The sequence below is a fragment of the Furipterus horrens genome, unplaced genomic scaffold (genome assembly GCF_987537825.1).
Source record: "Furipterus horrens unplaced genomic scaffold, mFurHor1.1.pri manual_scaffold_1, whole genome shotgun sequence".
Taxonomy (NCBI): domain Eukaryota; kingdom Metazoa; phylum Chordata; class Mammalia; order Chiroptera; family Furipteridae; genus Furipterus; species Furipterus horrens.
The window spans coordinates 35205-47643 of record NW_028327171.1 but is presented as its reverse complement, the minus strand read 5'-3'; positions in this window follow the sequence as shown (position 1 = coordinate 47643).

Below are 12439 nucleotides of genomic sequence, written 5' to 3'. Positions count from 1 at the left end.
GGTTGAGTGAACTAAAGGGTTGCTGGTTCGATTCCCAGTCAGGGCACAGGCCTGGGTTGCAGGCCAGGTCCCCAGTCAGTGTGGGTGCATGAGAAGTGACCACACACTGATGTTTCTCCCCCTCTGTTTCTCCCCACTTCCCCTCTAAAAATACATCAATAAAATCTTTTCTAAAAACATGGAAATTAAAGCACGTTTATTTTACATCTACCGTTGATACGTTTAGTTTACTTCCATACATGTTTTCTAGGTTTGAAATGTTGTGTCAAGCAACCCCCTAACTGGTCATTTAAAGGCTTCTGTTACTCGGAAGTTAAATAAGTCTGTACTAAGTACCGAGTGCTTCTTAGGGAACTCTGCCTATTTCCATGAGAGTCCTCTGATTTAACTTAAAAACATACCTGAACTGGAGTGTTCCTTATTGATCACAAAGAATTGTATTAATATTTCATCTTTAAAGTACTATTAATAATAGCCTAACTAATAGTTTGGTTCACTAATGATGACGAACTTTTAAAAGTTATTTGTAGGAGAGAAGCCAGTACGCTAACTTTTAAAAATTTGTTAGACAGGATTAGCTGAACCGTTCTTTATTGCAAAACATGAAGATAGCTTGTTTAAGGATTTATTTCGAGGCGACGAAAGATGGGTTCGTCCTGTGGAACACCCACGAATGACAAGATAAAAATCCAGTTTGGCCTCGCCATATCTCAGTTAGTGGGTGTGGTAGGTGTGCATGTCATTCTGTATTCTGTACCCCGTCCTCTTCCCTGTCCCCGTGGGACTTCGGGGCCCTCTATCCTGCTCCCGAAGGTCTTACACACCCTCCGCCCCGCTTCCGACAGGCTGCAGGCACCTCGGCCCCGCCCCTGGAGAACTTAGGAGCCGTCTCCGGGTAGTCTGACCTTCCGCCGCACTTCCGGGACACTTCCGTCCTCCTGGTCCCACCCCAGAGGACTTCCGGGCGACTTCTGCTTGCGGCGGACCCGCCATCTTGTTCCCGCCCTAGGAGGTCTCACGCAGCCGAGGCCCAACCCCCGAAGGTCTACGCAGCCTGCGCCGCCATCTTGGTCTCACCCCGAAGGTCTTCCGGGTGTTCGGCCTCGCCCCGCTTCCGGGAGTCTTCTGCCACCCTGTCCCCGCCCCTGAAGAACTGCCGCGTCCTCCTCCCTGCCCCCGTGGGACTTCGGGGTCCTCTGTCCGGCTCCCGAAGGTCTTACACATCCTCCGATAGGGTTCCGGCACCTCGTCCCCGCCCCCGGAGGACTTAGAAGCCGCTTCCGGGAAGTCTGACCTTCCGCTGCACTTCCGGGGCCCTTCTGCCATCTTGTTCCTGCACACTGACTGCTGCTTCCAGCAGGCCCGCCATCTTGTTCAACCCCTCTTTCCCCCCACACTTCTCTTCCCTTTGCTCTCCACCAGGCTGCAAAGTAGGCAGGGAACCAGCAGTGTCCCCATCAGAAATGAGAAACTGGGACCCACTCAGCCCTGATTCCAAAATCAGCGTTTCTATGGAATCCCCAGTGATTTGCAACCATGTCTGAGACACGCTGACAAGGAGCAAGAAGGGTGGGGGTGCTCAGATCCTGAGACTCATCTGAGCAGGATGAGCCTCTCAGTGACCGTGGAGGCAATGTGACAGAACCCCTGGGCTGCTCCAATTGAAAACAAACCCACGGGCTCTTTAGTCAGGGGCCCGATTGCCCGCCACCAAAATGATAACTCTGAATACCAGAATTTAGTGAAAAGAAAAAGAATTGTTTATTTAACAGTTATCTAGATTTAGATTAAATGCGGATTTCTGCTGTTAAGTATTATGTTCTTTAAAACACCCATAAACACATATCCTTGCCTCCCCCCTACCAAACCAGGCTAGTTTTAGAAAAGTTAGAGAAACCGTTTCCCCACTTTCCAAACACAGTTCAGTTTTGGCAGCAGCTGCCAATCACTCAATTCTGATTGGGGAGGTCCTTTCTGTGCTGTGGTGCCCTCCAGGTCTTAATGCAGAACCGCCTGGATTCTCAGCCTCCTTGGAAACTGCCTTCTTCCTGCAAAGCGCATGGATCTCCTCTCCTCAAAACCACATGGCGAGAGCCTCTTAAAGCAGCCTGGAGACCCCTTCTCTAAGCCACATCGAGAACTTAGCTTCTTTATTCCGCATGGAGAAGGCCCCTTCACCAAGCCGCGTGCCTTTTATAGGCACCCGTCCCACTTGCATACTGGATTGGTGCTCCTCTAGCTGCTTTCCTGGCCGTTGTTCCCAGAGTGGGTGGGTGGGTGGGTGGGTGGGTCTGTGGACATTCAAGGACCTTGGGGTCCTTTTAAACAAGCAGACTGTGCTGAGACTATCAGTTTCTGCCTCTGCTTCATCCTCCACTGGTTTGTATAGTCAGAAGCAATGAGGCTTGATTTTCCCAGGTGCTGGGACTGGGTGCTGAGAGGGCTGGTTTGGTGCTGGGACTGGGTGCTGAGAGGCCTGGTGTGGTGCTGGGAGCACTGCCCAGGTGTCTCTGCTGAGTTTTCAAAAATGTGTGGGTGTGCTTTCTCCTGGCGTGCTGCTGTTGCCAGTGCCACCACACCGTGCCGTATCTGGCCATGCTGTGCTGCTCCTACTTGGTGAGTGTTTCTTCTCTCCACGTTAGTTTGCTGGACTTCCGTGCAGCTCGATGTTGTGGAGCTTTTGGTTGTGTCTACTTTTGAGGTCGTTGTATTCTTTCTCGGTTGTGGAGGGAGATGCAGCGTGTCCGTCTAGGCCTCCATCTTTGCTGGAAGTCCCTGTGGTGTTTTTTCATGGGTCTATGGAGCAGTTCAGGAATTTGCTTGTCATTGGTTTGTAGGGGCCATGCTCACGTTCTCATCAGTGTCTGAAGTATGAAGTTGGTCTGCTTGTTTTAGGTCCCTATGTTTTAGAAATGATTGCCTTTTCCTTTTTAGAGCAGCATGTGATCAAAAAAACAGGTGTCTGTAGGCCATATCCCAGGGAAGGGTGAAGATATGCAAGTCATGTAGGAAGCAGGGAGGGATCCTCAGGGAGGCTTGGCCAAGTCTTCCAGTGTCATAGCAGGTGAGCTACTGAGAAGGATGTGTGTCCCCGAGTGGGGCCTTTCATGCGTGCCATCTGTCTCATGGGTAGGAGGGCAGATAGGGATGGGAGGTAGTCCTGTCTCTTGTCAGTATTCCCTGATAGAGTGGGTTGTTGAGTTGGCCACTTTGGGTATGTGGTGGAGCAGGGTAGAGGATAAGTCATCGTTGTCTGCTGAGGGGTTGGGTGCTTGGTGTGCTGGGGTCCAGTAGATTTTCCTGTGAATATAGGGGAGGCAGCCTCCCTTGCCTACTTTTGGGAGATGGGTGCGGAAATTAGAATGGGTGTCCATTGGAATGTCACCGCCAGTTACCCAAGTGGATCTATTCTTTGGCAGAGAAGAGATGTGTCTTTTCAGAATCTCTGGCTATTGTTCTGGCCTCCAAGTAGAGTTGATGGCATCGGAGTAGGGTGCCATCATCCCTATTCTGACAGTCAGGGTATGTCCCGTTGTCCCCTACGTTGTGTGGAGGTCCATCTGTATTGTACTGCAGAAGAAAATGAGCCTCTTTGTTGTGATACTTTTGAGTGTCCAAGTTGTCCTAGTTGAGAGTAGTGAATTCCAGCTGTGATAGAGCGGGGTTGGGGTGGGAATGGAGGGCATCTCTGTTTCTTGGCTGGTGTCCTATTGAGAAAAGAAAAGAAGAGAAAAGTCAAGGCAGGGGGAGGGGAGGAGGAGGGGGAGGGAAGAGAAGGTGAGAGAAGGAATGGTCCAGGAGAAAGAGAAACATAAAGATAAGAGAGTTCTGGGCTCTGAGAGGATCCCCGTGTCCTTATTCCAGGAGTCAGCTAGTGGGATGTAGGGTGTCCCTTGGGTTTTTCAGCATAAAGCTATTGGATATCTGTGGTGAAAGGAGATAGAATGAAGGCGAGTTGCTTGTTGTATTTGGAAGTGTCCCCCTGGATCACCTGAGGGGGTGGACAGCGGTTCACGGGGTGTCCCGTCGCTCCCCACCGAAAAGCAGTGTATGTGTCTGGTGACATGATGCTGTGGTCAGGCTGCAGAGATTTGTTGTATCCATGTTGTTTTCCAGAGAGCAGGGATAGTTTTAGATGAAGGTGGATCATTTCTATCCATGTCAGTGTTTTTCTCTGTGTGGCTACTTTCCTGGAAGGAGCAGGAGAAGGAGGGAGAGGGGGAATGGTAGAAGTTTGATGGGAAATGTTATGCAAGGAATGTCGGTTGGTAGGATGCTCTTGCACTGAACCGGAGAGGTTTGTAGTGTTTTAAAACATCTGCCCCCTAGATGTCTTTGGCTTACTCCACTTTAGCTTTGGTGGGTATATTTTAGGAAAATGGAGGATGCTCTTAAAGAGGAGTCATCAAGGCATCTGTGTGAAAGCATTCCTGGTGAGAGGTGGGCTGGGATAGTAGGCTAACCTGTTTTAGAAGGATCTCCTCTACGATGGTACTTGTTGTCTGAGGGCATGGCCTGGAGAGAAACAGTGAGAGGAGAGGAAGGTTCTGGCAGTAGTTGAGAAATGGGCCGAGTTTTACCGTGACCCTGTTTTCTATGCTGTGTCGTAGAGGCAGGTATTTGTCATTTTAAGTGTAGAATTGACAGCCTTTTGTAAGAAAAAAGGAAAAGCGGTGAGTCCCAAAGCAGTGAAAAATAATTAGGAGTCAAGGGCAAATGTCATTAGAGGGTCTGTAAGTCAGAATGGACTGTATTAGCCTGTTGACCAATGAGGAAAGGGCCTTTCCACAGCTTAACTCTGATATCTTCTGAGGACCCAGGATATCGGAGATGAAAGGAGGGGAGGTCGTTGTCACCAAGGTCCTGGAGATGGGAAAATGTAATTGGACAGCCCAGCCAACCAGAAGGAGAAAAGTGAAAGAAGAATCGGTGGCAGACCTATCACCGGAGCACTGTGAGTTAATTTTCACTTTGAGGGAAGTTAGGTCATCCTGTGTGATTGCCACTGTGGAGTATCCAGCATGAAACACGGAGAAGGAGGGGGAGAGGGGAGGTGGGGCGGCTTTAGATGCTATTAGGGACAGAAGCAGTTAGCTGCATCTCTTCATTATGTATGTGGGTTTGGCTTTTTGGCTGTGGGAAGGGCTGCAAATCTGTGAATACACAACTGCCTCACTGACCGGTGAAGTCATTCCTGAAGGTGGAAGAGAACTTTCAGTAGGCTGTTATAGACTCTTGTAGAATTTCCTTCCTTGAGAAGTATGTGCAGGGGATTTAAAGTCATCATGAATCCTGAGCGGCTGAGAATGTATTTTCTGTGGTAAGAAAAAGGTGAATCGCAGAGATATCGGAAGGGCTCTTTGCAAAGTATGGGAGCCCATTGGAAGACGTTAGAGATTTAGAACCTTGTGAGCCTTGTCAGCCAAGGAACAGATGTTGTGAAATCATGTCAGACTATGGAAGGTGACCATGGAAGGTCTGTGACACCCGCACAGCCTACCCAAGCCTGGTTTTAGACTGTTGGGAAGGAGTAGAGTTTGAAGCTTAGCGCAGTAGTTCAGGAAGCAGAGGACATGTCATCGTTCTGCCAGGCATGACTGTAGCCATTTGGCAGTGGCAGTGTCACAGAATGGGGGGAGTTCAAAAAATTCCTAGAGCCTGTGGGTTGTGAGATGGGGAAAGGAGACAGCTAGGAAGGTGTCTTCCCACGTGTTTGGGTATGGGCTAGTGTCCTTGTTGTGCAAATCACTTTGGTTTTTTCACGGGCAAGGCAATGGGAGGGGGTCAGGAACCAGGAACGGTGTAGAAGAGCACTCACAGTGTGTTGAAGGTTCTGTGAATGGTGAGAACAGGTTATCATGTCGACTGCGTCCAAGGTGCAGTCAGGGATTTATTAAGTGGCAGACGTTTTAGGGACAGAACATCATGTGGCTTGGAGGTGAGAACACCATGCGGATTTAAAGGAAAAGGAGAATTCTGTGCAGTTGACAAGAAGGCTGGGAACTGCACGTGTTTCTGGACGAAAAGCTGGAGGGCAGCACAACATAGGGAATGAGTCCCCAATCAGGGTCGAAGGATTTGGAGATGCCGGTCAAGTTAAAATGTGTCTAGAAAGTAGAGTAAACTGTATGTGTGACTTTTTAAAGAGGAGTCTGATTTCGTAGGGTAGACCAGACTGTGTTTGAGGGTGTTTTAACAGAAAATCAGACATAAATGCAGAAATTTTGCAAATCATGGAACTGTCTATCACTATGAAAGAAGGAAATTTTTTAATTGTCACTAAAGTGTGGTATGGAGAGTTATGCTTCTGGTGGTGGGCCATCGGGCACATAAGAACTGAACAGCTTGTGGGATATGTTTCCATCGTAGCATCCCGTGGGTTTTGTTACAACAGAAAAAACCATGGCCTTCTTCATGTTTCTGTTAGTCTATGCATTTCCTCTTTGTTGCTGGTTATTCCACTCTTAAAAAAAAGTGTCTGGTGTATGAAGGGAGGCGTGGGATAGTTCTCTGTGCCCTTGTCTGGTGAGTGTGGGTATAGGGGGTCTGGGTTCCATTCGTAGCTGAGAAGAAAGCCTACGGTCAGTGAGGTTGTGGATGGTGTTCCCTAGTGTCAGAGGATCCTTTGGGCCCTTTGGGGGAACATGAAGCTGTTAGGGTAGCCCTGCTGTGAGATATCACCTAGAGACTGCTGTGGGAACAGATCACGGGTTTATTGAGGGAGCCAAGGAAGGGGTAAGGGTGTTCAGGGTAAAGGAAATTCTCCGTACTGAATGAACGTCTCTTAGGAGCCAGGGAGATGGGTGGCGGAGGCGGTGGGGGTAGCTTCCGGTCCTCCCAGTGGGCCAGTAAGAATCGCCATGGTCGGTCCTGTCTTCAGATAGCTATTTTTTAGCCCTTTCGGTAAGGGGGAGTTTGCTTATTGATATGTTTAGTGTTAGTCGAATATTGACATCTCATGGGTTTCCCCCTCCCACAGCAGCTTAGTTAACATTTTGGGCTAAGTCTATGAGCATTTCCTTTTGGAAAGTTTCAGTCTCTTCACTTATGTTTTGGGAAATGCTAGATGCAGGGTCTGTTTGATCACCAAAGTTCAGGTGTCCATGACCTGACAGAACATCATTTCCAGTTGCCTCCTCTCAAGGACCCAGAAACAGAATGAAGTGATTTGTGTATATCGATCGAGTCGTCAGGTTCAACTGTCCTAGGAAGAGTAAATTTTGTTTAGGACCAGGGAAGAAACGTTCCCAGGGAAGCCTGCCACAGAGCACCCACCCTGGACCCGGTGGCCATCCAGTGGCGGGGTCCTCTGGTGAATCTTGCAGGCCGGTATTGTGTACCTCGCCAATTTTGTCACACCAGGTTTTTTGTTTCCGAAAAAATGAAGGGTGTTCTGGGCTTTAGGCATGTTTCCCAATTTAGAGAATAAAGTTAGGTATGAAGTATCAGGAAGTCTGTTAGTATGCATGGAATGTTTGATTCGTGAATGGGAGCAGCAAGGGTAGGGTGGGCAAAGCTCAGGGTGGGAAGCTTGCAGTAGGTCGGCCGGGTTGCCCATGGCGTTCCAGAACCCCGGATTCACGAGTGCCAGTCCTTTGTTTTGAGGAGGGACGTATTTGTGTGTGTGGGGGGGGGGGGTAGGGGTGGGGGAGTTGAATTTGTACGGAGAGGGAAAGGTGTCTGCCTCGTAAGACCTTGGTCATGGATCCTTAGAAGTGTGAGTGGGTTTTCTCCAAGGCCCTATCTGAGGTTTTCCATGTATTTTGCCCTGGAATGTGAATATGTTCTGAAATGGTCTCCTCAGGTATTATGGAAGGATGCTTAAGAGTTTCAAGAATTTTTGTTTCTGCAGTCATTTTTATTGTTGAAGTTGGAAGAGCAGGTAGTAGGACGGGAGAGGGCCCGGGAGGGTGGAACTAGGGTCGTAGGCACGAGTTTTCTATTCCATTCGTTCCCTATGAGGTGAGTGGTGGTCTCCAAAAGTCCTTGGAGTCTGCCGGTTGGGGGATGGGGAAAAGGGAACAGCTTTGAGGAACTGTTTTAAGGTACCCTTGAATGACAATGGCTATGCTAGTTTCTGAGTTCTGCCAATCGCTTAGGTCCTCCTAAGGTCTCCAGGCGATGAGCGGGGCTAAGAGCCTAGAGCCTGCGCAAAGTTCTGTGAGTGGTCAGAACTCGTTACCACGCCCATCGCGTTACAGGACTGCAGTCAGGGATTCAAGAAAAGGGGTCAACATTTTAGAGGAGGGGGATGAGATCCACGGAGTGTATCAGGAGTGCAGAGAACTTGATGGTGCTCTGATAGGGCCAAGCACACGTTTTCCTGGATTGTTATAAGGAGAGAGAGGACATCGTCCAGGAGATCCCAAAGGAGAGAGGTGACAGATCTGGGATGGGGAACTTCTGGGCCTGTTTTTGGCTTGGGGAGCAAGGGATGTGCTGGCTCCTGTGGGAGAAGAGGGCTAGTGAGCTGAAGTGCCTAATGCCTCCCCCAGGTTGGGATACTGAAAGTAAAGACCCATTTTCCTCAACACTAGTTGGGTTTTACACCTTGGGCCCACGTGAAAGAATCTGGTTTTACTCTGTCACCATTGTGACGATGACGTATGTGGCTCGTGGAGCCTGTAGTCAGGTTTGCTCTGTGTCAGTTTCAGTGCAGCGGATGTCCATGCGACGTGTGCCGTTCCTACTTTCTTTAGGACAGCCGTATTGGTTAGTACTGTTGTTAGAAACAAGGTCATAGTGACTCTCAAACCAGTAGCAAAGTCATTGGTAACAAAAGGCAAATGTAATTAAAGGATCTCTGAGAAGGGAGTGGATAACATTAGCATATTCACAAATCACAATAGGGGCATTTAGATGAACACGTTAGATTGTACCTCCGGAGTATCCAGTCATGTAGAAACGGGGAAGGAGGAGAGGGGAGGGGAAACTAGTTGCGTTAGGGTGGGGAAGCTAAGACTATAAAACCAGGTTCCTTTGTCTACTTGGGGCGCACATTCTCCTGGCTATGAGGGTGTGCCCGGCTCTGCAGACTCCTGAATAAAGGCCTCGCTTTACTGCTCAAGTCCTGTGTCCCAGTTTTTATTGTGAGCGTTTCTCACAATTTGGGGGCTCGTCCGGGATCCTCTGCCTGTATGCGGGAAGGGCTCTGAGCCAAGGCGGGGAGACGCGTCCTACCCGCTTTTGGGTGGCCCGCTTGACCCAGGGCCCACCCGCCTCAGTGTCCGGAAACGACCCGAGACTTCTTGTTGGAACAGCAGTGGATCGACGCAGGGGGAAACAAAAGCAAACACAGCGGCAACCAGGCAACCTCGTGCACGGGCCAAGGTAGGAAAATTGGACTTAAGTACTGCCTTGGTGGTTGGGCATCCTCGGGAAGCTGATTGTGCATGTGGCTGATACGAGTTGTGCGTGTGGCTGGTACGAGTGTGGAGTGCCTCTCCGCTGGGTCCGCTGTCCCGTGAGGGAGACGGCCGGAGTGCATCTCCGCTGGGTCCGTCCTCCCGTGAGGGAAACGGCCGGAGTGCATCTCCGCTGGGTCCGTTGTCCCGTGAGGGAAACGGCTGGAGTGCATCTCCGCTGGGTCCGTCCTCCCGTGAGGGAAACGGCTGGAGTGCTCCTCCGCTGGGTCCGTTGTCCTGTGAGGAAATGGCCGGAGTGCCCCTCCGCTGGGTCCATTGTCCTGTGAGGGAAGCGGCCGGAGACGAACGAAGCATCTCGGTCTGTGTGCACGTAAGCGAGTGTGGAGTGCCCCTCCGCTGGGTCCGTTAGGTTGAGAACACAGCAGGATTCAGCCACGGGAATCAGCTGAGGATGGGAAATGGAAATTTTAGGCTTAGGGGTGGGGACCAAAAGTAAGGAAGAACAGACAATGGTAAATTATTGTTGTTTCCTTTGGCCAAAGGAACCCATTTAGGGGAAATCTGTCTCCTAGCCCCGATTTGGGTCTGATGAATGTTGGGTTTGTCAAGCCCTGGTCTTATATGTGTGTTCAGCTTTTTTGGATTGTTTGTTTGTTTGTTTGTTTTTGGAGAAAGAAGAGAGGGGCATCGCTGTGTGGTTGCCTCTCGCTCGTGCCCCCAGTTGGGGACCTGGCGTGTGGCCTGGTCGTGTGCCCTGACTGGGAGTTGAACCGGCAACACTTGGTTTGCGGGCTGGTGCTTGGTCCACTGGGTCACAACAGCCAGGGCCAGGCATCAGCCTTTAAGGAAGAGAGGGAATATACTCTCTGCTGATCACCACCTACCAGCAGATCCGCAGGTCTCTTCCCTGTAAAAAAGAAAAAGATAAGGCCTGGGACCCTCTGTCCTGTCTCCCATTGCCTTATAGCCCTGGCCAGCCGGCAGCCAACTGGGCGGAGGCACCGTGGACGGACAGTACAGACGGAAGAGGCCAGGAACACCTAGCAGATACCCCACCAGTATCCGCCCCCATGACACCTACGGAGCTGGCGGCAACTTATCTAAATTATGAAAGGAATTGAAACAATGTAAGCAAGACCTAAAGAACTTCCCCGTTCCCTCAGAGCAGCCGGTTTCCCCTTAGGGAAGTCTCCAGGGGTCCAGGACATATTAGATATGTCAAATGCTCCTTCAACAAGCACTGAAGTTAGAAACTTCAAGCGCAATATGAAGCGCTTGGTAAAGGACCCCCTTGGACTGGTAGAATAATTAGATCAGTTCCCCGGACCCAGCATATACATGTGGACGGAATTAATGCCTATACTAGACATTTTCAGTGGGGAAGAGAAGGGAATGATCAGACGGGCTGCTATGAGGATATGGGAAAGGGAACATCCCCCCAGTCAGGAAATTGTTCCGGCCTAACAGAAGTTTCCCAGTATAGACCCTGATTGGGATAACAGGCCGGAGGCTAGGGCTCAAATGAAAGACCTTAGGAGCCTCGTCATCAGGGAAATCAAGGAGTCCGTTCCCCATGCACAGAATGTCTCCAAGGCATTCGAAATACAGCTCCATCAGATCCCTGCAGAAGCTCAGGGACAAAATGAGGAAGTATTCTGGTCTAAATCCAGAGAATGCTGTGGGACAGGGACTCTTAAAAGTCACCATTGTAACAGAAACTGGCCAAATATTTGTAAGAAATTGCAAAAAGTAAGTGAATGGGCCAATTAAAGCAACTGAAAAACTCTTCAGGGAAGCTCAGAAAGTGTATGTTAGAAGAGAGGAGGAGAATGAGGAAGTAGCCCTCTTTAACTCTCTAAATCCGGGAGACAAAGGAACTGTTTTGGCGCCAAACTGCGCCCAGGTAAAGGCGCCTCCCATGGCACCACCCCTTCCGCAGGTAGGGGCGGCTCCCGCGGCACAGCCCTCTCCCCAGGTGGGGGCGGTTCCCGGGGCAGCATCGGAGGCTCCTGGGGCGCAGCCCCCTCTGCAGGTGAGCGTGGCTTCTGCAGTGCCCACCCGTCTGCAGATTCAAGGGACTTCCCTCTCGGCACGCCTTTTGATTACGGCCTCTGAAGTGACTGCAAAGCCAACGACTCCACCTCTGCAGGAGGAGAAATGGGTCTCTCCCTCCAGAGCCTGCATGAAGGTTGTGATTTGGACACTAAGCCTCATAGGTATACTGCCATTTAGGGTAAGCCACGTGAGTGCTCCACCATGGTGGATAAGTCACGTGGGTTTGCCACCATCTTGTGGGTGGCACTTATGGGTGCCACCATCTTCAAAGATGCTGCGTGTAATGCTGCCGCCATATTTGAAGTGGGCAAAATGGTGGGTCAGATATGCTCTTAAGGTGATGTGCTTTGTTTGCAAAGTGGTATATGTCTAAACATTCAAGTCATTGCTGCATGACAGGTGTTTGCAAGGTCTAAGCTTCAGAAAACTGCAGAATATCTACAAATCTAGGAACTTTTAGCTGCCAGATACTGAGTTTGAGTACTGGCCTTCACCGTGTGGAAAAGAACAAGGATCGGAAGCATGTTATGGTTAAATCTAAAGCAGTAAAGGGTATTTAGAAAGTTTGTGAATGTTGCAGAAGGTCTGAGGAAAGTTGTAATTATAAAAAAAATTAAAAAAAAAAAGAGTTATGGAAGCTTTAAACCTGGGAAAAGAAAACCTCAGCTGCTTGTGTTCTGTTTATGCTCTGAAAGGAAGAATTGAGGTTTCCCAGGGAAATTTTAAAACTTCACATGAAAGAAGGGGAACCAGGAAAGGTGTAAGGCATGTAAATAAAAAGGTTGGTTAGAAATTTATAAAGGTTTTGAGAAGAAATTGTATGGTTTTTAGTAATAGAAGGTATAATGCATGGAAATGCAGTTTTGAAGGACAAGGATTTTCCTTCACGCCTTTATATTTTTCTCCCTACGGGAACCCTCCAGTATTTGGCATTGTAAAGAAGTAAGAAGTGACATAAGGTTCCTTTGCATAAAACTAATAAGACCAGTTGCTAATGGTGGTAATGTCAGCCGAGGCTT